The following is a 27,219-nucleotide window of genomic DNA, read 5'->3' as shown; positions in this document are numbered from 1 at the left end:
CTTCCTTGTCCATTTTGTTCCTGAAAACCCATTTGAGACCAACAACCGAAGCATCTGGAGGAGTTGGAATGAGGCGCCAGACTTTGTTCCTTTCAAATTCGTTCAGTTCGTCTTGCATTGCTTGAACCCAATCAGAGTGATCGAGGGCAGTGTTAACTGTCTTCGGTTCAACTTTTGATACGAATGAGTTAAACATACAAAACTCAACCTTTGAAAATAAGGATGTCTGTTTTGCCTTCAGTTGTGATCGGGTCAGAACCTTTTCAGATACATCACCAACTACTTGAGAGATAGGATGATCTCTGGTCCATTTGGTAAGAGGAGGGTAATTCGGATCAAAGGTTGGGTCTAGTTCAGCATTGATCATTTCTTCTGGCTCAGATTGGCTATCGTAATCAAGCGTCATATCATCATGCTCCCCCTCGATTGATGAGCTTTGAGAAACTTGAGGTTCAGGGGTTTCTTGTGGTGCTGAGCTATCAGGCGTTGAAGCACCTTCGGTTGGAAAAGCACCTTCGGTTGGAGTTGTAGAACTTGGCTCCCCCTCGACATGTGAGCTTGGCTCCCCCTCGACATGAGAGCTTGGCTCACCCTCGACGTTTGAGCTTGGCTCCCCCTCGACTAAAGTATTGTTGGATGGAGGTTCATCAGTAGTCGATCCTTCTTCATGCATTCTCCTTGCAGCTTCTTCGACAATCTGCTTCATGTGGTCAGCCTTGTTGTCTGCTGCACCTGCTTCTGAGAGAGAAGCTTTCTCTGGTTCGTCAAAGAGCTCCAGAAATTTCTCGTATAAATTGGCGATCGAGACTGTGACTTGGCCAGTTTGAGGAAAGATTTCCCCAGCGGATTCTTCTTTGGCCTGTAGCTTTTTGACATAGCTATCGTCATAGGTCACATAGTATGTCTCTTCAATTCTTCTCGAACGCTTGTTTAGGACCCTGTATGCCTTGGATGTGAGCGAATAACCCAGAAAGATTCCCTCGTCGGCTTTGACATCAAACTTGTTGCGGTGTTCTTTAGAGTTAAAGATGAAACACCGTGAGCCGAACACATGGAAAAATTTCACATTGGGCTTTCTGTTGTTCAGTATCTCATAAGGTGTGAGCGTGAATCTCTTGTTGAGATAAGACCTGTTCTGTGTAAAACAAGCAGCAGAAATAGCGTCAGCCCAAAAATAAAGAGGTAAGGAAGCGAAACTTAGCATAGTTCGGGCAGCTTCACACAAAGATCGGTTTCGTCTTTCGACAATTCCGTTCTGTTGTGGTGTGTAGGGAGCTGAGAAGTTGTGACTTATTCCCTTTTCTGCTAGAAACTCTTCAAACTCCTTGTTCTTGAATTCCAGACCATTGTCGCTCCTAATGTTGCGAACGACCTTCTTGAGTTGTACTTCAATTTGCTTGATGAACAATTTCAGCTTATGAGTCGCTTCAGATTTGAGCTTTAGAAAGAACACCCATGTAAATCGTGAAAAATCATCAACAATAACAAGAATATACTTGCTACCACCGATGCTTTCGATAGATGAAGGACCACACAAATCGATATGAAGTAATTCGAGTGGTTCAACAACTTTTGTGTTGATTATGGATGGGTGACTTTGACGACTCTGCTTCCCCATTTTGCATGCAAAACACAAATGATCTCTGTCGAACTTGAGCAATGGAAGACCCCTAACATGACCTCCAGTGACAAGTCGGTTGATGTCTTTAAAGTTGAGATGAGAGAATCTTCGGTGCCACAACCAGATTTAGTCGGATTGAGCTTTTGATAACAAGCATATGGCTGGGTTTCCTTTGATAGGTTTAAGGTTTAAGGGAAACATTTCACCCTTTCGCTCCGACTTGAGAATCACTTTCTTTGTCTTTTTCTCTATGATTTCAGAACCTTCATCATCGAATGAGACTTTGAGACCTGTACCTCCAACAAGCTGAGATACACTGATGAGGTTGTGTTGGAGTCCTTCCACATAAGCCACCTTCCTTATAGTAAAGTCCCCATTTGTTATCATCCCGTATCCCTTTATGGTGCCGAAAGAGTTATTTCCAAACTTGACGTTGCCACCATTTGCAAGAGATCTGTATTCCCTGAGCTCCTCTTTCCTCCCTGTCATGTGACATGAGCAGCCACTATCGATGTACCATTCTTCGTCGAACTGCTCGTCACTTATAACCTGTAAAAATTAAGCAGATTTAGGAACCCAAAGTTTCTTTGGTCCACGTGAGCTTTTCATGGGAACAGGAACAGTAAGAGAGATGTCAACCAGATATGTTCGTTTTATGAGAGTTGTTTCATCTTTCTTTTTAATGGTAAAAACTTTTATCTTATTAGGATTGGGTGCGTTCGGTTTGGACTCTGGTTTGGATTCATTAACCTTCTGTTTGCCCTTTTGTTCAGCTGACAAATGAGATTTTTGAGAACAAACAGAATTAGCTTTAGAGCAAGATGGAGATGAATTGGTGGAAGTAGAAGAATTAGAAGAACGAGAAGAATTAGAATGAGTGGGTTTGGATTGAGAGGACTTCCTGGCTGGAGACTCTAGGTGACCCTTTTGCTTTTGATCATTGGAGGTACTGACCTTAGAGTTTTGTTCTCTTTTGACTTCAGAACCGAACCTTTGCGTTCAGTTGGAATTGTTCTTTGAACCGAACCTTTGGTTTCGGTTGAAGTCTTTTTCAGAACCGAACCTTTGCCTTCGGTTGGTATTTTCTTGTGAACCGAACCTTGGCTTTCGGTTGTTGTGACTTTCAGACTTTTCGACAGGATTCTTTTCATACTTTAGATTCTTGTCTTGGTGTGAGAAGTATGCATTCTGGGATTGCCAGAATTGTCTCCTTTCAGAGAGATTCTTCCTGTATCTTTGGTTCCTTTCTCTCTTCTTATTCCTCATCTGCTTTGGTTGATGATGAACATTAGCTTTCGTTTTCGGTTTCTCCTTAGCTGGTTCCTTTTGAACTCAATGAGTTTTACGTTGAGCCGAGGGAGTAGAGGGAATGTCTGAAGGAGTTTCACTTTGAGTTGAGGGAGTAGAGGGAACTTCATCTTTTGCCGAACTTTCATCCTCCTGAGGAATGTCTTTCGTACCACTGGTGCTAGGCTTGTCGAAATTGTCCGGTTTATTCAAGGGTTCAGGTATGTATCTACCTTTACTCATCCAGGAGGTTCTTTCAGATAAGCCAACAGTTTCGTTTGCATTATCTATTGGAGCTTCCCAGAAGTAATCATCACAGCCATCAGCATTGTCTTCGTTTACAATAGCTGTGAGTTCAGCTGTTTGATGTTCGGTTACTCCAGTCACCTTGTATACTTGATTCGGAGTGGTCCTGACCTTTTGATACACAACTGCTTTCTCTACCAATTTCGGGGACTTTTGTTGGGACAATCGAGCGAACTCCACTGAATTTTCAGAAATAAGATTCTTGTGGTTTTCAGGTTCGCTTTTAACAAATTCTGAGCAGTCAACCGTGTCCTCTACAGAAATTTCACTCATGTTTTCGTCCTCGTTAAGCTTAGATGCATTTTCAACATCAATTTTGTTTTCTGAGCTTATGTTGGCGTTTAAAGAGTCAAATTTTTGCATGGTTTCGGTTCTCAGTTTAAGTCTATCATTTTCATCCAAGAGATTTTTAAGCATGTCCTTGTGGTCCTTGGATTTAATGAAGGACTCAATTTTGTCCAGTCCATACATGTAGGTTGGATTGACATCATCAGACGATATCACACTCTCACAATTATAGGCTTCTGCATCGATTTCATCCTCCTTAAACTCAAGGAAGGGCAAAATCATGCGATGGATCTTTTGGCCTATTTCACAGTCCAAGTGAAGCTGAGTAATATTAGAATATAGACGTTTAGCAATTAAACAAAAAACATTCCGCTGTTTTAACAATTTTAAATTGTCTCTTTGCAAATAAATGTTTTCGTCTTTAACTTTAACTAATTCCGACTCCTTTAACTCGATCCACATTCTCCGCTCCTCACTCTTCGACGCCACCCTGCTTAATTGATCAGTTAGGTTAGAATTGGTGACTCGAGTTTGAGTTAAGCTACTATCTAGATGAGAAATTCTTGTATTAACGTTTTTTAGTTCTTTCTCATATGAGGATGGTGGCACTTTAGATGAAATGAAAACCGATTGTACCTTCTTTATCAGTTCATCGAGCTCATTGAACTGCTGGCTGAGTGGTTTGGCCGTAAAGCACATGTCCTCCTGCACCTTCGGTCCATCGCTTCCACCATCGGTGTTGTATCCCCTCATTTGAGATACGTCAGACACCATGAAGCATCTTCCTCCACTAATCTCCTCCTTGGCCACATAAGCCTTTCCATGGGTAGGCTTTCTTACTTCATCGTCTTCTGAGTCAGTAGACCAAACTTCCGTGCTACCGAACTCGTCATCATTAACCGAACCCTACACAGTAAGAGCATTAATAGAAGGGTTAGCGGTAGACTTCTTCTTTCTCAACTTATCCAGCCTCTTCTGCAACACAACTTCCTCATCATTTCCATCATCCTTTTCAGCCATCTTCTTAAGGACACGATCCTTAGCATAGTGGTTTTTCCCACCACAGTAAAAACAACTTACTCCGGAATCGCCATCCACCTTCGGTTCCTTCTTGGGCTCCTCAGCCTTCGGTTCATTGTTCACCTTTTCTGAGCTGTAGCTCCCCTGCCAGTTTCGGTTTTTATTGCTGGGGAATCTCTTCTTTATGAACCTCTTGGGATTGGACACCATCATGGCATAATCCTCAGTCGTGAGGTCATACTCCTCCAAGTTGAGGTCTTCATCCTCTATCACAGCTTTACTTTTTGATAGGAGGGCCAACGAACCAAGACTCGAAACGACGTTCTTCTCTTGCAGCACAATCTTCTCTTGGGACTTGAGAATGCCCACCAGTTTCGCCAAAGAGTATGATTTAAACTGCTCATGGGCTTTTACTGTGGAAACCACTGCTCTCCATTCAGACCTCGGTCCATTCAAGAAAGTAACCTTCTGTTCGATAAGCTTCCTTTCAATATCGTGTTTGATCATCTTGCTGAGAAGATGATTGAAGCGATCGAACGTCTGGGTCACCGTTTCTTCGGCCCCTTGCCTGAATTCTCCAAACTCAGATAAGAGCAAGGTTTGGATAGAATGTTCAAGATCCTCGTCTGTAGAATACAGTTCGCGAAGTCTATCCCAAACTTCCTTTGCTGTCGTGCATGAGCTGACCAACCTGAATGTGTCGGACTGAAGGGCGAATCTGATCAATCTTAACGCCTTAATATTGCACTGGAATTTGTCCTTTTCATCTTGTGCAATATCCTTCACATCCTTTAGTAGATCATTGTACTCCTTTTGTGTCTTAATGGTCCTGGACGTTGCAGAATGAGAAAACGGTCCATTGATGATGGCTTCCCATATGAGGTACCCATTATCTTCAGATCCAATCACGTAGTCTTCAAAGTGATGCGCCCATACTTCATAGTCATGGGTGTATAAGATTGGAATCTTTATCGTCGAACCGATGCTGTTGGAAATATTAATAGGGTTTGATTGCGTCGCGTCCATTATGATCGTAAAAACCTGTTCAAAGATCAGACTTGTAATAAAGCAGATTAGGGCAAATCAATAAATATCAAGGTACGTCAATAATGAGATGACGGCTCAATAAATATCGATAGTTGCGGAAAAACCCTAATTGGAATCTTTTTCACAGAAAAGATGTGTATTGATTACACAGCCTCCTGCTCTGATACCAATTGATGAGATTAAAACAACCTTTAATCTATGAAGATCGATTAGATCTTGAACAAGTATGTAAATATAAAACTAATAAGAACACGAAAATAAGAACGAAACAAAATTGAATCAAACGTGTCGAATGATTAAACAAAATCCTCAGAAGAGCTCGATTAAGAACATCAACTGTAGAGGATTGGTAGGTTACAAGAACGATTAAAGAAACCTCTTATGCTCTAGATGAATCGCTATTTCGTTAATCTCTAAAATCGTTAACCTAATATGCATGCAAGCATATACTTATATATAAAACATAAAAGGCTCTCGGTTGGACAGGCCCAAACCGGAGTACAAAATAACTATACTATCGAGCCCAAAAGACGCAATCTTCAAAATGATCTTCAGCCCAACAGCTAATAAGAGAAACATTCAAACATCAATTTTTCATACATGCCATCGCAAGGATAAATAAATAAGATAAAATCAAAATTCATTTTATTGCAGAAAAAATTTGTCCTTACAATGCAATTCAATTGAAAAACTATGTTATTACATATTTCTCAACAATCTATTCTAACTCCAAGTAGTAGCTCAAGAATCCATTCTTCAAGTAATGCGATCGAAATCCATTTCTTCATGATTAGATTCAGCTCACTTCTTTTCTCAAGCTTCCTCTCTTTTCTTCGATCCTACAGGACATCAAAATGTAATCTTATCACATCATGTATTAAGAATCTAGAATAGGAACTCAAAATAGTTAGATAATGGATTTTACCTGAAGTAGAGCCATACGTCTTGACTCTCCCATCTCTTAGATCTTTCAGGTAGTTAGGGCAACTTCGTCTCCAATGCCCCTTCTCTTGGCAATAAAAGCAAATGGACTCCTTTGGCACAGCACATCGGACAATCACAGACTTAGTTCTTCCTGGACTTCCAATGTTGCCAGTGTCCATTGAAGTTTGGGAGTTTGATTCACCAGACAAATTTGCTTGACCAGCACGCCAAATCATTGTTGATTCAGCAGCTATAAGCAAATAGGTGAGATCAATTAGGGTCACGTCGTGGTCCATCATATAGTACTCTCTAACGAACTCACTATATGATTCAGGAAGTGACTGAAGAATCCAGTCAGCAGCCAACTCGCTTGAAATCTCGACACCCAACATGCTTAACCTATCAATGTGTGACTTCATCTCTAAGACGTGTGTACACACAAGTTTCCCATCTTCGTGTTTACTCGCCAAAAGGGCTTGAGTGAGCTTGAACTTTTCAAGCCTTTGAACTTGTGGGTCAGGAAGAACAATTGGAGGAGGTAGAGGAAGTGAAGCATGACTCTCATTTCCTTGATCGTATCTCGGAACGTCATCTTCATTTGGAAAGCTTGTTCCAAAGGATTTGGGAAGACCATTGTAAGATGTAGACATCTACAAAACGGGAGAAAATTCAAGTTAAGTTGATTAGAATTCTTGATGCAACACCCAAATGAAACATCAAGCTAGGATCCAACACAATACTCTACAACCTAGAAGAGGGATGCCGTAATCTAGTTGTATAATATTTGAAGGTAGGTAAATGACGATTTACCAATTTCCACCATGAAAAACGAAAAGGAAGATTAAGTTTTAAATGAATTGAAACTCCTAGATCTTTTGAGATTCATTGAACTTTTCAATGGCATGTTTAATCTCGATTATGCCCTACTATTTGTGACTGGGATGCCGAGGATCACAAACAAGGTGTGAATAACCATACGAATCACGTGGTGCACCCAATGCTACAATCACCTAATCAATGTGCCAGTTAGCCACACATGCTCCATTGATCTATGACAAACATCGAGTCACCCTTCGCCACCAATGTCATCCCCAAATTTGTGTGCCGGTTAACCACACATGCTCCACTAACGTTTGACAAGGGTACGAAGTGTAATTCCATGGGTTAGCATACAATTTCACATTTTGCCTAAAGTAACTATGATTTGGGAATTTGAAAAAGCATTTAGTTACTTTGTACTTCATTATACTTATAATGGAAGGTTTCTGTCCTATCCTACCCGTTCGGCTAACGACCCTCCACTAGTCAAGAGTGCGGTGGGTAAGAGTGGATACCCATTCAATCGCCATTTTATAGGCAATTTCCTTAAACACCCCTTATAGACCAGCTTCGTGAATGAGGCCTACTAACGGTAAGACTGACTGTTTACTTATACATATATATATATAATATTACACTTTTAATGTTATATATGGTATAGGGTGTATTTTACACTTTTAAAATACTAGGTGGTTTAATTTAGTAAAATTATACTTTTAATTTAATTAAATGTAAACCAAAACTTTATGGGTTTATTAAATCACTTTTAATTATACACTTTAAGTAATTAATAAAACCATAAGGGTGTGATTTGAACTTTTTCAAATTACTAGGGTTTTAGAATTTAACATTTCAAAATTAAACTTTTAATTAACTATTAAATTTCAAAAACTTGAGGGCAAGTTTTGAAACATTTCAAAACATAAGGGATCAAATAACAAATAACATAAATTAAACAATTAATTTCATAATTATCTATATTTGACCGAATCTTATTTTAGTCATAAGATAATTACCAAAAATTCAAATAATCCATATTTATCATATAAGAAAACTATTATTTAAAAGATTCGAAATTATCTTTTGTTTTATGAAGGATAATCACCCAAATATAATAAAATTCGGATTTTCTCATCAAAATACGTTTTTGGTATTAATCCTTCAGCAAAACAGCAATAAAACCCGATATTCCCTCTGTCTGACCCCTGGACTCGCCGAGTCAGGGACTGGACTCGCCGAGTCAGGGACAGACTCGCCGAGTTCATCCACTGACTCGCCGAGTCAGGTCGGACAGAGGCCAAAAATCGATTTTTCAGTAAATAACACAGTTAAGCATCACATACAACTGAAACCAATCAAGGCTCTGATACCACTAATGGGTTTTAAGCATAAGAACAATCCTATGTGCTCATACAAACCCTAATGCTTGGATCTAGGTTTCTCTATTGTACATGCTTTGAATCCAAGACTAATAAACTTAGATCTAACAAATTACAAACTGAATTAGGATTTATAGAATTACCTTTGATTGTTATATAGCAATAACAATCAATTCCTTGCTTGAATTGGCCTTAGAAAGCTTAGTGCCTCAAGTGCTGCACCTCTAATGGAGTCACAAACACCTTATGCCACTTGGATGAAGAGGAGAAGAGAGGGGAGGCACCAAAAACGGCTGGAAACCCTAATGGAAGTGTTGTCCACGTTTTTGGAGCCTAAGGGGTCCTTTATATACTTGTGTGGGCTGCTAGGGTTTCAGTCAAAACCCTAATGGACAGCTTAAACTCTAAGCAGCCCATGGAACCTTCTGGATAAGGCCATGGACGAAAATCTGATGGGCTTCCATCATAATTTCGTTCACCCCTTGATCCTTTAGCATTCCTTAGCCCAATAACTCAATTATCCAATAATTGCAGTCCAGTCCCCTGAATTTAATTAATCTCTTTTAGCCACAAAATTAATTATCAATTAATTCTTGACTAATATTAATTAAACAATATGATTTCTCCTTTAATATATTATTCTTATAATATATTAATAAATCATATTTAAACCTCTCTCTCCTTAATTCATCCTACATATTGCAATGGTGAAGGCAACCCAAAAGGACCATGCTCATAATCGGGTCAAGTACATACCAAAATAGTTATGGACTTAGACACTAATCCAACAGTCTCCCACTTGGATAAGTCTAATAACTATTTTCCATATGACTTCAGAACCTGATCAGCAATCGTAGCTTTCAAAAGCCGTTGTCAACTCTGATCTTATCAGATAGCGTGTCCTCTAGATAAGGGATTATATATTCCTCCATTCTCAAGATATCGTATAGACATAAGACATGAATTTCGAACAGTGTTTTCGTGTCCAACGATAAAAAGACAGACGAAAACGATAAAAAGACAGACGAAAACGGAGTTCAGATGAAGGAGTTATGAATTTCGAACAGTGTTTTCGTGTCCCGACCTACTAAAAATACTATATAAGTAATATACTTACAATATATTAAAAATAAATTCAAAATTAGCCAATGGAGTCTAAGCGAGAGTTGTAGAGCATAATCTCACCTTCGCGGCGATATAAAGAACGTCGAAAACGGAGTTCGTATGCGAAAGTTATGAATTTCTGAAGTTCGGGGCGCGAAACCCCAAAACTGTCAGAGCCCACGACGTGGAACAAGGTTGCCACGACGTGGCAAGTGTCCTGACACCTCCGGGAGGCCCCCAGATGCAACTTTTGAATGGCTTCGATTTTGATAGGATCCACGGATACACCATCACTAGAAATAACATGGCCGAGAAATTGAACTTGGCGAAGCCAAAATTCACATTTCGAGAATTTAGCATATAGTTTCTCCTTTCGAAGAAGTTCCAATACCGCACAAATATGAATGGCATGATCAGCTTCAGACTTGGAATAGATTAGAATATCATCAATGAATACGATGACTGATTTATCGAGCATTGGGCGGCATACCCGATTCATCATATCCATGAATACAGCCGGAGCGTTTGTTAAACCAAACGGCATAACAAGGAATTCATAATGTCCATATCGAGTACGAAAAGCAGTCTTCGGTACATCTTGCTCGTGAACTTTCAACTGATGATAGCCAGATCTTAAATCAATTTTTGAGAAATAGCTAACACCCTGAAGTTGATCGAACAAATCGTCGATGCGAGGTAGTGGGTACTTGTTCTTGATAGTCACCTTATTCAGCTCACGATAATCAATGCACATCCGCATCGATCCATCTTTCTTCTTGACAAATAGTACCGGAGCACCCCAGGGAGAGGTACTCGGTCGAATGAAACCCCTGTCAAGTAGTTCTTGCAGTTGGATCATCATTTCTTTCATCTCAGCTGGCGCAAGACGATAAGGAGTCTTTGCAATCGGAGCAGCACCAGGCACAAGGTCAATTCGAAATTCTACTTGCCTATTCGGAGGAAGGCGAGGCAAGTCGTCAGGGAAAACGTCAGGATATTCGTTAACAACGGGAACATCATTTACAGTTTTCTTCTCCTCTTTTGAGACATCAACTGTGTATGCTAGATAGATAGAACATCCTTTCGATATGAATTTACGAGCTTTAAGGAAAGAGATTATTTTTAAGAGTCTTTGTTCACCGTAGACATAGATATGATTCTCCCCTTCAATAGGAATGCGTACTATCTTTTCATAGCACAAGAGTTCAGCGTGGTTCTTTGATAACCAATCCATGCCGAGAATAATATCAAAGTTGGGCAAGGAGATAGGGATCAGGTTAGCGAGAAAAGTATAGCCTTCAATTTCCATAACACAATCCCTATAGACTTTATCAGCAAGTAATGATATACTTCCCGCAGTATCTACGTGAAATGGTTGCGCGAGTACAAAGCAAGCAATTTGAAAGGAATGCGCAAATTCGTAAGACACAAAAGAATCTGAGGCACCAGAATCAAATAAGATGTGAGCAGGTCTAGAGTTGACAAGAAATGTACCCGTCACAACATTCGGGTCCTCGCGTGCCTCCTCTGAGGTAATCTGAAATGCACGACCCCTAGCTTTCGGCACCTCCTCCTTTTTAGTTGGAGTACCCTTTGATTGTTGAGCAGGGACTTGGCTTCTCGCCGGTTGTTGAACAGAAGCTTGACTTCCCGTCATCTGACTAGTAAGAGTAGGGCAAAAACGCTTCTTGTGGCCAGTAATACCACATGCATAACAAGTAACATCCTTTCTTGGGCAAGCTGGCTTTATATGACCCTTTTCTCCGCATCCATAACAGACAATGGATTCCTTGTCTATTTTGCATTGGCCCGGATGATTCCTTCCACAAATACGACATGAAGGCGATTGCATAGAAAAAGATTGTGATCTACCGCGTCCACGAGAGACACTTTGAGTTTGAACTTGATTACCAGGATTAGTCCGAACGGATTGAGCTGGTAGAAAAGAAGGAACAGTTCTTTCAGTACGTGGTTGCTTCGGAGCAGTAATAGTGGCACCACGTATTTCTAAGTCATGCTCACGTCTTCGAGCATATTCAACGGCTTTATCGAATGACAGAACTTCTCGATTGGCAACGAAATCGTGGATTTCGTGTCGTAGTCCCTCCATGAATAACTGAATTTTCTCGTCTTCAGTTGGAATATACTTTGTAGCAAACCTTGCTCTTTGATTAAACTGAGTTTCATACTCATTCACAGTCATTCCTCCTTGTTTAAGCTCGAGGAATTCCTTCTCCAATCTCCTCCTCATGTCTAGAGGACAATACTTCTCTAGCAAACGAGTTTTAAACATTTCCCAAGCTAAATTCTCCTGGTCAAACCCGTTGAGAGCTTCATATGTTGCTTCCCACCAGACCAATGCTTCTCCGATGAGCATTGCGGAAGCATAGTTAGCCTTGTCTTCATTATCCACATGAGAAATACGAAACACTTTCTCTGTGTTCTGGATCCAAGTAAGAACAATAATGGGATTGAGAACACCGGAAAACTCTGTAGCACCACTACTCTTGAAATCTTTGAATGAGGGACGCTTCACCTCTCCTTTTGAAGATTCTCCAGTGGCTTTCTCTTTACCCTTATCACCATTCTTTTTGTGTTCTTCGAGAGTCTGTCGAATAACACCGGTAAGTTTACCCAAGAGTCGCTCCTCGCGAGGAGATACTGGAGTATTCACTTCCTCGGGTTGAGGACCTCCACCAACCTCAGGGGTATGGCTACTAACCTGTTCAGCCATTGCCCTGCAATACGGAGTAACATTGTATTTTAGAATATTAGGGTTTATTATTACCTAATACTTTTACTTATATATTTCCTATGGTTTGTATCCCTATACTTATAATGATTTAGTTCATATATTGAACTTTCAATAGTTTAAGTCTAAATACCAATCCGTGGAATTTAGTTCACTCAAACTACTGCTCTGATACCATGATTGAAAGACCCTAACTTTCGTATTTATGAAAGACCCAAACTTTCATACTCGACAATATAGTTACTCCAAAACATGCTACTTGCATATTCATAAAAACAATATTTTACATTGATAAAGAGATTACAAACTACTGGATACAAACCGACTATTTTAAAGTGTTATATATTACATAACTTCCCAGGATTCTATAGTTTTATACATATGGGAGTGCAAAATACAATAGTTTCAAACTATTCATAAGCTTCCATCGATACAATAGTTTCAAACTATTCAAAAATCTTCTACCAGTGTATAACTATACTGGATGTTTATCTCCTGCAATTTGTTAAACATCGAGAGGGTAAGCGGACACGCTTAGTGAGTTCAATAATAGATACAATATAACGTTATGCCATATATATACTTTAGTAGGGCAGAAGCAAAGAGGAACAAGGAACAACAAGGGCATATGTAAATTATGTGACAAACATTCTATATCGATCATTGATTTGATTTAAAGATATACAATCAATGAGACATAACAATTTCCGTGCTTGATATACATCAATAAAGCTTTGGCCCAAACGGCACAGAAGATATACAACTTCGGATTAACATTTCGGTAGATTTCAGGCTTATAGCCCTATCTAACCTTCTGCCACTACCATAGAATAGAATTCATTCTCTTACGGAGACATGTTCCACATGGCCAGAGGCTACATACCAGTACCAACGTGAATCTAAGTCCTTTCACTGATCACATGGTCAAAGGTATTTCGTTGCTATTAAAAATAGCAATTAAAAATAACCCGGGAAAATAACCCGGAATAATAACACTAAAAAGCACGTAGCACATATAACACATAACATACAATTATTTCTATATATTAAACTCACCGTGAAATAACCGGGGGCTAAAATATTAATTTGGGCAGTACTTCGGCTCTAAATATGACTTTCGTTGTTGAAAACCGGGAATTTTCTTGAAAACCGGGCTCTGCGAAGGTAGAGCTTCGAAACCGAAAAGATAAATTTTTCGGGATTCTCGAGAGTCTCAAGGCGTGTTTCGGGCTTTAGAATCAGTATCGGGGCTTTGGGGGATGTCGGGATCGTAAAAATATTGAAAGAGGGGGTGAAAATGCCAAATTTCTAAAACTAGCCGAGAGGGCTCGCACCCCTTATATAGGGCTGAGCTTCGGATCCGAAGCGAAGGGAAGGAGACAGGCGGCTGCGAGGTTCGGACCAGATGGCAGCTTCGCAGGGCTCCAGCGAGGCTCGGATGCGAGGAGTCATCAGCTTCAGGCGCGTCATCGGCTGGGTCTTCGGCTCGGTCTTCAGCTCGGACAGCAGGTGGCTCGCAGGTGGGTTGCGCATGCGAGGGTGATCAATGCGAGGCGCGTCGGATAGCCATTGGACCGCACCCTCGGTCGAATCAGCATGCGACACGCGAGTAGGGCACGAGGCAGGCATGCGAGTACCACGTGACGACTTCGGACTCCTGTGCGACACGCGTCGCTTCTCGGGCATTGCCACGCAGCAGCTTCGGATACGTGGCCAACTCCGAGCGAGGGTGACGTGGCGTTTCACTATTCATGCGAATTTTCTTGAAAAATGTGCAAAAACTTCTAAAATCCATAACTTTCGCATACGAGCTCCGTTTTTGACGTTCTTTATATCCACGCGAAGCTAGAATTATGCTCTACAACTTTCGTTTAGACTTCGTCGGCTAATTTTGACTTTAATTTTAATATTATTATTTTTAACAGACCGGGACAGGAAAATCCGTTAAAAATTCATAACTTCTTCATCCGACGTCCGTTTTCGTCAGACTTTTTACCGTTGCACTACTAATGACGAGACCTTCAATTCTCGTTTAGGTTGTGTCGGCTAAAAATCACTCGATCTAAAATTCGAGTTTTTAGCTGTCTACTGCTAAGCTGAAACTTCGAAAAATCATAACTTCCTCATACGAAGTCAGATTCAAACGGTCTTTATATGAAAGTTGATTATTTTCACGAGTTCTACAACTTTCATTTACATCACTAAGGCTAAAAACTAGTTTATCGAAAACTAAATTTTTACGCGACAAGGTATTTTCCGGATTTATCACGGAACTTGGTTTGGTCATAACTTCTTCGTTATAACTCGGATTTTGATGAGGTTTTCGCCTAAATGTTTCTAACGAGATTATCTATAACTTTCAATAATAAAATTTTACTTATTCCAGATTTTATATTTTTGCTATATTTCACTATTTGGCTTTTAATTGGAATCTCATAAGACTTCCAATACTTTCTGAATGATTCTAAGCATAGTTTTACTTCAATTCTAGTAAAAACTATCTGTTAGAACTCAACATTCAAATTCACATAATATTTCATAATATTATTTACTTAAAACACGATTTCAAAACGTGTATGTTACAAATACCTCCTCCTTTTGAGGATTTCGTCCCCGAAATTACATCGATTAAAATAAATGGGGATATTTTGCTCTTATCTCATTCTTATTTTCCCAAGTATAATTTGGGCCTCGATGGTGTTTCCACTTGACAAGCACCAACTCCACTTCTTTATTACGTAGATTAGTTGTTCTTTCATTCACGATCTCTTCCGGCTCTTCTACATATCTTAACTTATTATCCAATTTCACTTCAGATAATGGAACTGTCTCATCATTGATGCTCAAGCATTTGCGCAGATAGCTAACATGAAACACATCATGAATACCTGCCAAATCTTCAGGTAATCCTAAGCGGTATGCTTGCTTTCCAATTCTCAGGATGATTTTGAAAGGACCAACAAATCTAGGACTTAACTTTCCTTTCTTCCCGAATCTCATAAGGCCTTTCCATGGAGATACCTTCAGCATCACGAAATCACCCACTTGGAATTCTATGGGTCGTCTTCTCTTTTCTGTATAGGACTTTTGTCGATCCTGGGCCGCTTTCATTCTTTCTCGTACGATTTGAATTTTGTCGGTGGTGTCTTGAATCATTTCAGGGCCTCCAAGGATCTTCTGTCCTATGTCTCGCCAACATAATGGAGTACGACACTTGCGACCATATAATGCTTCATATGGTGGCATTTTGATTGAAGCGTGGTAACTATTATTATACGAGAATTCGACAAGAGGTAAGTATTTATCCCAGTTACCACCGAACTCCAAGACACATGCACGAAGCATATCTTCTACTGTTTGGATTGTTCTCTCCGTTTGACCATCTGTCTGGGGATGATATGCTGTGCTGAGAGCAACTCGAGATCCTAATTCACGTTGCATACTCGCCCAAAAGTGAGAAGTGAAGCGAGTATCACGATCGGAGATGATCTTTAGTGGCACACCATGTCTTGCCACAATTTCATCCAAGTATACTTGTGCGTATTTCTCCATTGGGGCCGTTTCACGCATGGCAAGAAAATGAGCGCTTTTAGTCAGGCGGTCGACAATTACCCAAATGCTATCATGCTGTCTAGCAGTCTTTGGCAATTTGGTAATGAAATCCATGGACAATTCCTCCCATTTCCATACAGGAACACTAAGACTTTCTGGGGTTCCATAAGGCTTTTGGTGCTCTGCTTTGACTTGTAAGCATACTAAGCATTCTTGTATATATCTTCCAATGTCTCTCTTTAATCCAGGCCACCAATAATCAGCTCTTACATCATAGTACATTTTACTTGTACCAGGATGGATTGACAGTTTAGATTTATGGGCTTCATCTAAAATCTTCTGTCTCAATCCACCGATCTTTGGAATCCACAACCGATTCTTGAATACTTTTAATCCTTGCGGATCATCAAGTAGAGCATCATTATAATGTATCATCCCTTCTTTCTTCACATTTTCTGGCTTTAGGGCCTCTTCTTGCCATTTCTCTAATTCATCTAAAATAGTGAATTTTACTGTAGTATGAGTAATGGCATAACACATACTATTGCGATAAACTTTTCTGCTAAGTGCATCAGCAACCACGTTAGCTTTTCCAGGGTGATATAGGATTTCACAATCATAATCTTTGATCAGCTCCATGGCTCGTTGTTGTCTCATATTCAAAGTTTGCTGACTGAATATGTACTTGAGACTTTTGTGGTCGGTAAATAATTGGCACTTTGTACCAAAAAGATAATGCCTCCAAAGTTTTAGGGCAAATACCACTGCAGCGAGTTCGAGATCATGAGTGGGATAATTCTTTTCATAATCTTTCAGTTGTCTTGAGGCATAGGCTATTACTTTGCCACATTGCATCAACACACAACCGAGTCCCAATCTTGAAGCATCGCTATATACGGAGAAATCATCATCACCTTCTGGGAGTGATAAGATTGGAGCATGAGTCAAAAGATCTTTTAGAGTTGAGAAAGCTCTTTCTTGGGTTTCACCCCATTCGAACTTCACTTCTTTCCGTGTAAGACTCGTGAGAGGTACGGCTATACGAGAAAAGTCTTTAATGAATCTCCGGTAATATCCCGCGAGACCTAAGAAACTACGAATTTCGGAAGCATTACGGGGCACTTCCCAATTTTGAATGGCTTCGATTTTGATAGGATCCACGGATACACCATCACTAGAAATAACATGGCCGAGAAATTGAACTTGGCGAAGCCAAAATTCACATTTCGAGAATTTAGCATATAGTTTCTCCTTTCGAAGAAGTTCCAATACCGCACAAATATGAATGGCATGATCAGCTTCAGACTTGGAATAGATTAGAATATCATCAATGAATACGATGACTGATTTATCGAGCATTGGGCGGCATACCCGATTCATCATATCCATGAATACAGCCGGAGCGTTTGTTAAACCAAACGGCATAACAAGGAATTCATAATGTCCATATCGAGTACGAAAAGCAGTCTTCGGTACATCTTGCTCGTGAACTTTCAACTGATGATAGCCAGATCTTAAATCAATTTTTGAGAAATAGCTAACACCCTGAAGTTGATCGAACAAATCGTCGATGCGAGGTAGTGGGTACTTGTTCTTGATAGTCACCTTATTCAGCTCACGATAATCAATGCACATCCGCATCGATCCATCTTTCTTCTTGACAAATAGTACCGGAGCACCCCAGGGAGAGGTACTCGGTCGAATGAAACCCCTGTCAAGTAGTTCTTGCAGTTGGATCATCATTTCTTTCATCTCAGCTGGCGCAAGACGATAAGGAGTCTTTGCAATCGGAGCAGCACCAGGCACAAGGTCAATTCGAAATTCTACTTGCCTATTCGGAGGAAGGCGAGGCAAGTCGTCAGGGAAAACGTCAGGATATTCGTTAACAACGGGAACATCATTTACAGTTTTCTTCTCCTCTTTTGAGACATCAACTGTGTATGCTAGATAGATAGAACATCCTTTCGATATGAATTTACGAGCTTTAAGGAAAGAGATTATTTTTAAGAGTCTTTGTTCACCGTAGACATAGATATGATTCTCCCCTTCAATAGGAATGCGTACTATCTTTTCATAGCACAAGAGTTCAGCGTGGTTCTTTGATAACCAATCCATGCCGAGAATAATATCAAAGTTGGGCAAGGAGATAGGGATCAGGTTAGCGAGAAAAGTATAGCCTTCAATTTCCATAACACAATCCCTATAGACTTTATCAGCAAGTAATGATATACTTCCCGCAGTATCTACGTGAAATGGTTGCGCGAGTACAAAGCAAGCAATTTGAAAGGAATGCGCAAATTCGTAAGACACAAAAGAATCTGAGGCACCAGAATCAAATAAGATGTGAGCAGGTCTAGAGTTGACAAGAAATGTACCCGTCACAACATTCGGGTCCTCGCGTGCCTCCTCTGAGGTAATCTGAAATGCACGACCCCTAGCTTTCGGCACCTCCTCCTTTTTAGTTGGAGTACCCTTTGATTGTTGAGCAGGGACTTGGCTTCTCGCCGGTTGTTGAACAGAAGCTTGACTTCCCGTCATCTGACTAGTAAGAGTAGGGCAAAAACGCTTCTTGTGGCCAGTAATACCACATGCATAACAAGTAACATCCTTTCTTGGGCAAGCTGGCTTTATATGACCCTTTTCTCCGCATCCATAACAGACAATGGATTCCTTGTCTATTTTGCATTGGCCCGGATGATTCCTTCCACAAATACGACATGAAGGCGATTGCATAGAAAAAGATTGTGATCTACCGCGTCCACGAGAGACACTTTGAGTTTGAACTTGATTACCAGGATTAGTCCGAACGGATTGAGCTGGTAGAAAAGAAGGAACAGTTCTTTCAGTACGTGGTTGCTTCGGAGCAGTAATAGTGGCACCACGTATTTCTAAGTCATGCTCACGTCTTCGAGCATATTCAACGGCTTTATCGAATGACAGAACTTCTCGATTGGCAACGAAATCGTGGATTTCGTGTCGTAGTCCCTCCATGAATAACTGAATTTTCTCGTCTTCAGTTGGAATATACTTTGTAGCAAACCTTGCTCTTTGATTAAACTGAGTTTCATACTCATTCACAGTCATTCCTCCTTGTTTAAGCTCGAGGAATTCCTTCTCCAATCTCCTCCTCATGTCTAGAGGACAATACTTCTCTAGCAAACGAGTTTTAAACATTTCCCAAGCTAAATTCTCCTGGTCAAACCCGTTGAGAGCTTCATATGTTGCTTCCCACCAGACCAATGCTTCTCCGATGAGCATTGCGGAAGCATAGTTAGCCTTGTCTTCATTATCCACATGAGAAATACGAAACACTTTCTCTGTGTTCTGGATCCAAGTAAGAACAATAATGGGATTGAGAACACCGGAAAACTCTGTAGCACCACTACTCTTGAAATCTTTGAATGAGGGACGCTTCACCTCTCCTTTTGAAGATTCTCCAGTGGCTTTCTCTTTACCCTTATCACCATTCTTTTTGTGTTCTTCGAGAGTCTGTCGAATAACACCGGTAAGTTTACCCAAGAGTCGCTCCTCGCGAGGAGATACTGGAGTATTCACTTCCTCGGGTTGAGGACCTCCACCAACCTCAGGGGTATGGCTACTAACCTGTTCAGCCATTGCCCTGCAATACGGAGTAACATTGTATTTTAGAATATTAGGGTTTATTATTACCTAATACTTTTACTTATATATTTCCTATGGTTTGTATCCCTATACTTATAATGATTTAGTTCATATATTGAACTTTCAATAGTTTAAGTCTAAATACCAATCCGTGGAATTTAGTTCACTCAAACTACTGCTCTGATACCATGATTGAAAGACCCTAACTTTCGTATTTATGAAAGACCCAAACTTTCATACTCGACAATATAGTTACTCCAAAACATGCTACTTGCATATTCATAAAAACAATATTTTACATTGATAAAGAGATTACAAACTACTGGATACAAACCGACTATTTTAAAGTGTTATATATTACATAACTTCCCAGGATTCTATAGTTTTATACATATGGGAGTGCAAAATACAATAGTTTCAAACTATTCATAAGCTTCCATCGATACAATAGTTTCAAACTATTCAAAAATCTTCTACCAGTGTATAACTATACTGGATGTTTATCTCCTGCAATTTGTTAAACATCGAGAGGGTAAGCGGACACGCTTAGTGAGTTCAATAATAGATACAATATAACGTTATGCCATATATATACTTTAGTAGGGCAGAAGCAAAGAGGAACAAGGAACAACAAGGGCATATGTAAATTATGTGACAAACATTCTATATCGATCATTGATTTGATTTAAAGATATACAATCAATGAGACATAACAATTTCCGTGCTTGATATACATCAATAAAGCTTTGGCCCAAACGGCACAGAAGATATACAACTTCGGATTAACATTTCGGTAGATTTCAGGCTTATAGCCCTATCTAACCTTCTGCCACTACCATAGAATAGAATTCATTCTCTTACGGAGACATGTTCCACATGGCCAGAGGCTACATACCAGTACCAACGTGAATCTAAGTCCTTTCACTGATCACATGGTCAAAGGTATTTCGTTGCTATTAAAAATAGCAATTAAAAATAACCCGGGAAAATAACCCGGAATAATAACACTAAAAAGCACGTAGCACATATAACACATAACATACAATTATTTCTATATATTAAACTCACCGTGAAATAACCGGGGGCTAAAATATTAATTTGGGCAGTACTTCGGCTCTAAATATGACTTTCGTTGTTGAAAACCGGGAATTTTCTTGAAAACCGGGCTCTGCGAAGGTAGAGCTTCGAAACCGAAAAGATAAATTTTTCGGGATTCTCGAGAGTCTCAAGGCGTGTTTCGGGCTTTAGAATCAGTATCGGGGCTTTGGGGGATGTCGGGATCGTAAAAATATTGAAAGAGGGGGTGAAAATGCCAAATTTCTAAAACTAGCCGAGAGGGCTCGCACCCCTTATATAGGGCTGAGCTTCGGATCCGAAGCGAAGGGAAGGAGACAGGCGGCTGCGAGGTTCGGACCAGATGGCAGCTTCGCAGGGCTCCAGCGAGGCTCGGATGCGAGGAGTCATCAGCTTCAGGCGCGTCATCGGCTGGGTCTTCGGCTCGGTCTTCAGCTCGGACAGCAGGTGGCTCGCAGGTGGGTTGCGCATGCGAGGGTGATCAATGCGAGGCGCGTCGGATAGCCATTGGACCGCACCCTCGGTCGAATCAGCATGCGACACGCGAGTAGGGCACGAGGCAGGCATGCGAGTACCACGTGACGACTTCGGACTCCTGTGCGACACGCGTCGCTTCTCGGGCATTGCCACGCAGCAGCTTCGGATACGTGGCCAACTCCGAGCGAGGGTGACGTGGCGTTTCACTATTCATGCGAATTTTCTTGAAAAATGTGCAAAAACTTCTAAAATCCATAACTTTCGCATACGAGCTCCGTTTTTGACGTTCTTTATATCCACGCGAAGCTAGAATTATGCTCTACAACTTTCGTTTAGACTTCGTCGGCTAATTTTGACTTTAATTTTAATATTATTATTTTTAACAGACCGGGACAGGAAAATCCGTTAAAAATTCATAACTTCTTCATCCGACGTCCGTTTTCGTCAGACTTTTTACCGTTGCACTACTAATGACGAGACCTTCAATTCTCGTTTAGGTTGTGTCGGCTAAAAATCACTCGATCTAAAATTCGAGTTTTTAGCTGTCTACTGCTAAGCTGAAACTTCGAAAAATCATAACTTCCTCATACGAAGTCAGATTCAAACGGTCTTTATATGAAAGTTGATTATTTTCACGAGTTCTACAACTTTCATTTACATCACTAAGGCTAAAAACTAGTTTATCGAAAACTAAATTTTTACGCGACAAGGTATTTTCCGGATTTATCACGGAACTTGGTTTGGTCATAACTTCTTCGTTATAACTCGGATTTTGATGAGGTTTTCGCCTAAATGTTTCTAACGAGATTATCTATAACTTTCAATAATAAAATTTTACTTATTCCAGATTTTATATTTTTGCTATATTTCACTATTTGGCTTTTAATTGGAATCTCATAAGACTTCCAATACTTTCTGAATGATTCTAAGCATAGTTTTACTTCAATTCTAGTAAAAACTATCTGTTAGAACTCAACATTCAAATTCACATAATATTTCATAATATTATTTACTTAAAACACGATTTCAAAACGTGTATGTTACATAAATTGACACAAGCACTAGTTTATTTTAGGAATGATGCCTAAAATGCTTTTATGTGCTAATTGTTTTGTGTGATAGCTAAATTGATGCTATTATCTGTTCGAATCTATGTGTTTAGGATTCTAAGCGTACGACTATGTAATTAGAACTAGCATGTAAACGTTTCGGGGTGACAAGGTGATTTATACGTTTATCGTAATTAAAAAACTTTCTTATCTTAAAAATTCTCGCTTGGTACACCGAATGTCTGCTTGGATGTACAAGAGGTCATGGTGAAGACTTGTAGAGATTTGAGTAAATGAAGGAAATGAAGAAGGCTTATGATAGTGGATGACACCTATCAGAAGATATCGTAAGAGTGGTATCTTGCCTTTAGAGTGTGTCTATGAAATAAAAGTACGTTTAGAGGAGTATGGTACGTCTGAAGTACACCTTCGATTGGCAGGATGATGGAACGATTGGTGAAATTCTTGAAGTTGTCTCATCGTCTGATATTTTCATCACCAATCGAGTTGAAGTAGAGTTGATTATTGAAGATTGAGCAATGAAAAAGTCCTAGTAGAGTCTAGGGAAAATTGTTTATGATTACTTGGACACATTCGTATGTGTTAAATTGTTTTGTGATTTTCTTGTATGGTGACTTGGTCGACTGCGGGACAATACTTGGGACGAGTATGAGTTGGTGTGAAAGGTAGTAGATGCATATACTACCGGAAGCACAGGACTCGCACTTGGATCAGGGAAAGTCACAAGGTTACCAAGAAACTAGTAATTGATTCCGTTTTGTTCAAGTGTGTCATTACCCTTGTTTCGGTAACGACTAGTAAGATGGTTCTTGTTCCGACCCTAGTGGTCATGTTTAAATTTGAGTTCGACTACGAAGAGTATGTTACGTGGTCTAGAGGACCAAGTTAGATGTAACATCTGACTTAAGTCAGAAGGTTGATGTTAATGCGATTGATAGTGTCGCGCTCGTTGTTAAAAGAAGTTTGTAGGTAGAAATGCTACATGCTGAAATATGATTATATCACATTAGAATATGAAGGAAGGTATATTCCATTCTGGAATTTAACTTTATTAAAGACCGAGTCTAAGCGTCGCATCGTGCGATGAGAGGTCGATAGAGCACGACCCATCGGTTTGTTACAATAGATAAATGAAAGTAATTATCCTGAGAAGAAGAAGGAGTCCACAATGAGGACTTATTTGGTAACGTGAAGGTTACGATTTAAAGTACAACATAGTACAATAAGCAGATGCAAGATTGGGCATCGTTTGCGGTCAAGAAAGCCATAGAGTTAAATACTCTTTCGGGGAAACAGAGAATTTACGGTTAATACATAGGATGAAGAGATAGCGTATGGAATCATTATACAAGTTCTATTTTCGTTGATGATTCCGGGATGTAATCATCCTAAGGGGGAGATAATTGTAACGCCCGTAGATCAGGGCTAGCCAATTTAGAGACGATAAGCGTCAAAAATGACTTTTTGATGCAATATTATTTAGAAGGATTAATCTTAACCAAGTTGTAGTATATGTCACAAGGATTCCGTGCATATAAAGAACGCCAAAATCCGAGTTATAACGAAGAAGTTATGACCTGTCAAAGTTTCGCGACAGAACTGACACGACCTAGCGCGACCCAGCGCGAGGTAAATAGTGAATTTAAGGTAGATAGATATCTATCCTTAGTAATCTAAAAGAGAGTCGAAGATTTCTTCGATAGTAGTCCAACGATAAAAAGACAGACGAAAACGGAGTTCAAATGAAGGAGTTATGAATTTCGAACGAAGTTTTCCTGTCCCGGCCTACTAAAAATACTATATAAGTAATATACTTATAATATATTAAAAATCAATTCAAAATTAGCCAATGGAGTCTAAACGAGAGTTGTAGAGCATAATCTCACCTTCGCGGCGATATAAAGAACGTCGAAAACGGAGTTCGTATGCGAAAGTTATGAATTTCTGAAGTTCGGGGCGCGAAACCCCAAAACTGTAAGAGCCCACGACGTGGAACAAGGTTGCCACGACGTGGCAAGTGTCCTGACACCTCCGGGAGGCCCCCAGATGCAACTTGGGATGACGCATGCAGTGACGACCAAGCCCACGACGTGGCAAGGGCCAAATTTGCCCTATAAATAGATTTGAAGGGCCAGCCGTTTAGGGTTGCTATTTTCTCTCTTCTGTCTCCCGTTTTGCATCGATTTGCGCGCCAGAAATACCCCGAAGCCCCGGTATCATACTCGAGCCCCGAGGCGAGTCCCGAGATCCCGAAGATCCCGAGAAGTGCGGTTCCCGAGCCGAAGCTCTGCCCGCGAGAAGTTCGATTTTTTAAGAGATCTACCAGATCTGCTGAGGATTACTACTTCTGCAAGTCGTAGTGCTGTCCGATCATCTTCTGATCAGGTGAGTGTGTAGTTATTTTCTTCTAACGCATAATTATTAAGTATTTTCTATGAAATACGTGCTACGTTTATAATATAAAGTTGTTTATATGTGTGGGTGTATAGTCCCTTTCATAAACACGGGTATAATACAAGTATTGTTTGAATGTATTAAGTATATGTTTGGGAGAGTGTATGGTTACTTTCTTCTAACACATAAATATGAAGTATTTGGTATAAAATACGTGCTATGTGTTTATATATTGTTGTTTATTTGAGATGAGTATGGAATGAATGTTTTATATAGTTTTTAAATGAGTTAAACTGTATGTGTATTCTATATCTACAAATATGTTGGGTAGAACATGGGTAGATGAGATAGTTGGTATGTGATAAAGTGATGAGGTATGAAAGATGATTAAGAATGATATTGGTAGATGCACCAATTAAAGAATGTCATAAAATTAGCAGATGTGCTGGAGAATAATGTCGGCAGATGCGCCAAATAGAGATTGTCATAATAATAGCAGATGCGCTTATAGAGTAATTCTGGCAGATGCGCTTATAGGATAATGTCGGCAGATGCGCCAAATAGAGATTGTCATAATAATAGCAGATGCGCTTATAGGGTAATCTTGGCAGATGCGCTTATAAGATAATGTCGGCAGATGCGCCTAAAAGAAAATGTCATAAACCTGGCAATCGCGCCTCATAGTGTATGACGTAATCCTGGCAGAGGCGCTTAAAGGATGATGTTGGTAGATGCGCCTTATGTAGCAATAGATTTTTGTGCTAATTCCTTAGGTCAATCCTAGGAATGGATGAATGACGGGTAGTTGAATTCTTAGGGTAAAATCCTAAGAAATAAAGGAGATAATGGGGATGGGTAATTGGGTTGATTGTTTGATGGTTGAATATAATAATTATATTATTGTGGGTTGAAAACCCTATATGCTCACCAGGCTCCCAAGCCTGACCCACTCAGTTTTGTTTGCATTACAGGTAAAGACACAAGAGTATAAGTTGGTGGACTTGACGAGAGGTTTTGGATTATAGATCAGTAGTTGAATAACTATTGTAAGGTCTATTTTATATTGTTTATGCTTTTGGTCTGTATCGGAATATGACATCCCGAGGTTTTATTATTTAATGGAAATACATTCTCTTTGAGAAATGTTTTGATAAAAGGTTATCATATTTTATTTTGGGAAAAAATTCCGCAACCGTTTTAGGAAGAACCCATGTAGGAGTTGGATCCATACAAGCTTTATTTTGAACCAAGAGCTTATTAGTAGGAGATACCAAATTAAGCATAGCATTCAGAATACGACCAACAACAGGAAACATGGCTACATCATCAATTGCTAATTTAGGAATGTATAACTATGAGAATGTGGCAACCATACCATCTTTAGGTACTGGAATACGTGCATGGCTATAAACTTCATGTAAAATCAGACTCCAGAATCGAGCACTCTAAACTTCAGTCTTCTTCTTATAATGCTTGATTGATGACACAAGTTTAGCCCATAATAGCGAAGTATAATTTGAGTTTGCCCTTATTGTGACTAGAACTTCTACCAGTTAGGCATAAAAGGGTTATTCCAAAAAAAGACATTCCATATACTAGCAAGAGTTGATTTCTTGAAATTGCTTACAAGAGAAACAGAAGGCTAATACCCCATTTCATTAAGCATGTGCAATACTTGTTTACTCATAACCTCCTCAAACACTCCATCAGACGGTAGTTTTAGAATTTGAGCAAAGTCCTTCTTATTCAACCATTTACTCTTGTTCGATTCCATCTGGAAAGTTATGATTCCCGTTTATTTGTTATACAAAGTAGTTGAAGCAGCAAGAGACAACCATTTCATCGGAACGACAAAAGAAATCGTCAATGCATGAGTAAGTATTGAATCATTTATCACTTGAACAAGCATCTAAAATTCGTCTGGGTAATTGTTGATCAGAGGATTTAACCACAAATTGTTGCATTAAACTTTCATGTTTGGTTGGGAGACGTTATCATCGTTTGTGTTGAATTGATCAACAATTGGGTTTGCAGTCGACATTTTGAGTGATCTAGAGAGAATTTGAAAATTGATTGCAAAGAGAAGTTAGGCTTTTGCGTAAATACCGGGAATCAGAAAAGGTAAATTGAATGATCATGCCGTCTTTTATAACCGGAGTCATTTTCAAATTCAAATAATATCCCAATTATCCAATGCCATGTGTAAAGCAGTTTATTGAGCCGTCATTACCCTGGGCCACCTCGTGTAAAAGTGATGATCACTTTTTCTTGATCCACGAGAAGTAAATGGAATGTCACATCCAATAGATACTTCATCATCCCCAAAAGAATTGAACCGCCACAAAGCTTTGCTAGGAACCAAGACACCATCAACTAAGGTTGGGCCTCATTCATTTTTGGGGATTGTAAGTAAAATCATAAGCTAGACTTTGTGAAATATTGGTTTGAGTCAATAATACCCATAACCTCAAGGATTTTAGTGCT

General features: G+C 39.8%; 1 pseudogene; it reads right to left on the bottom strand.

Moving 5' to 3' along the window:
- Nucleotides 1-27,219, bottom strand: part of LOC145063825 (uncharacterized) — a 146,219-nt pseudogene that overhangs the window by 93,972 nt on the left and 25,028 nt on the right.

This window comes from Lactuca serriola, chromosome 7 (assembly GCF_051521515.1).
Source record: "Lactuca serriola cultivar US96UC23 chromosome 7, Lser_US96UC23_V15, whole genome shotgun sequence".
Classification (NCBI taxonomy): Eukaryota; Viridiplantae; Streptophyta; class Magnoliopsida; order Asterales; family Asteraceae; genus Lactuca; species Lactuca serriola.
The sequence above is the reverse complement of the archived record's forward strand: the minus strand, read 5'-3'. Positions and strand labels throughout refer to the sequence as shown.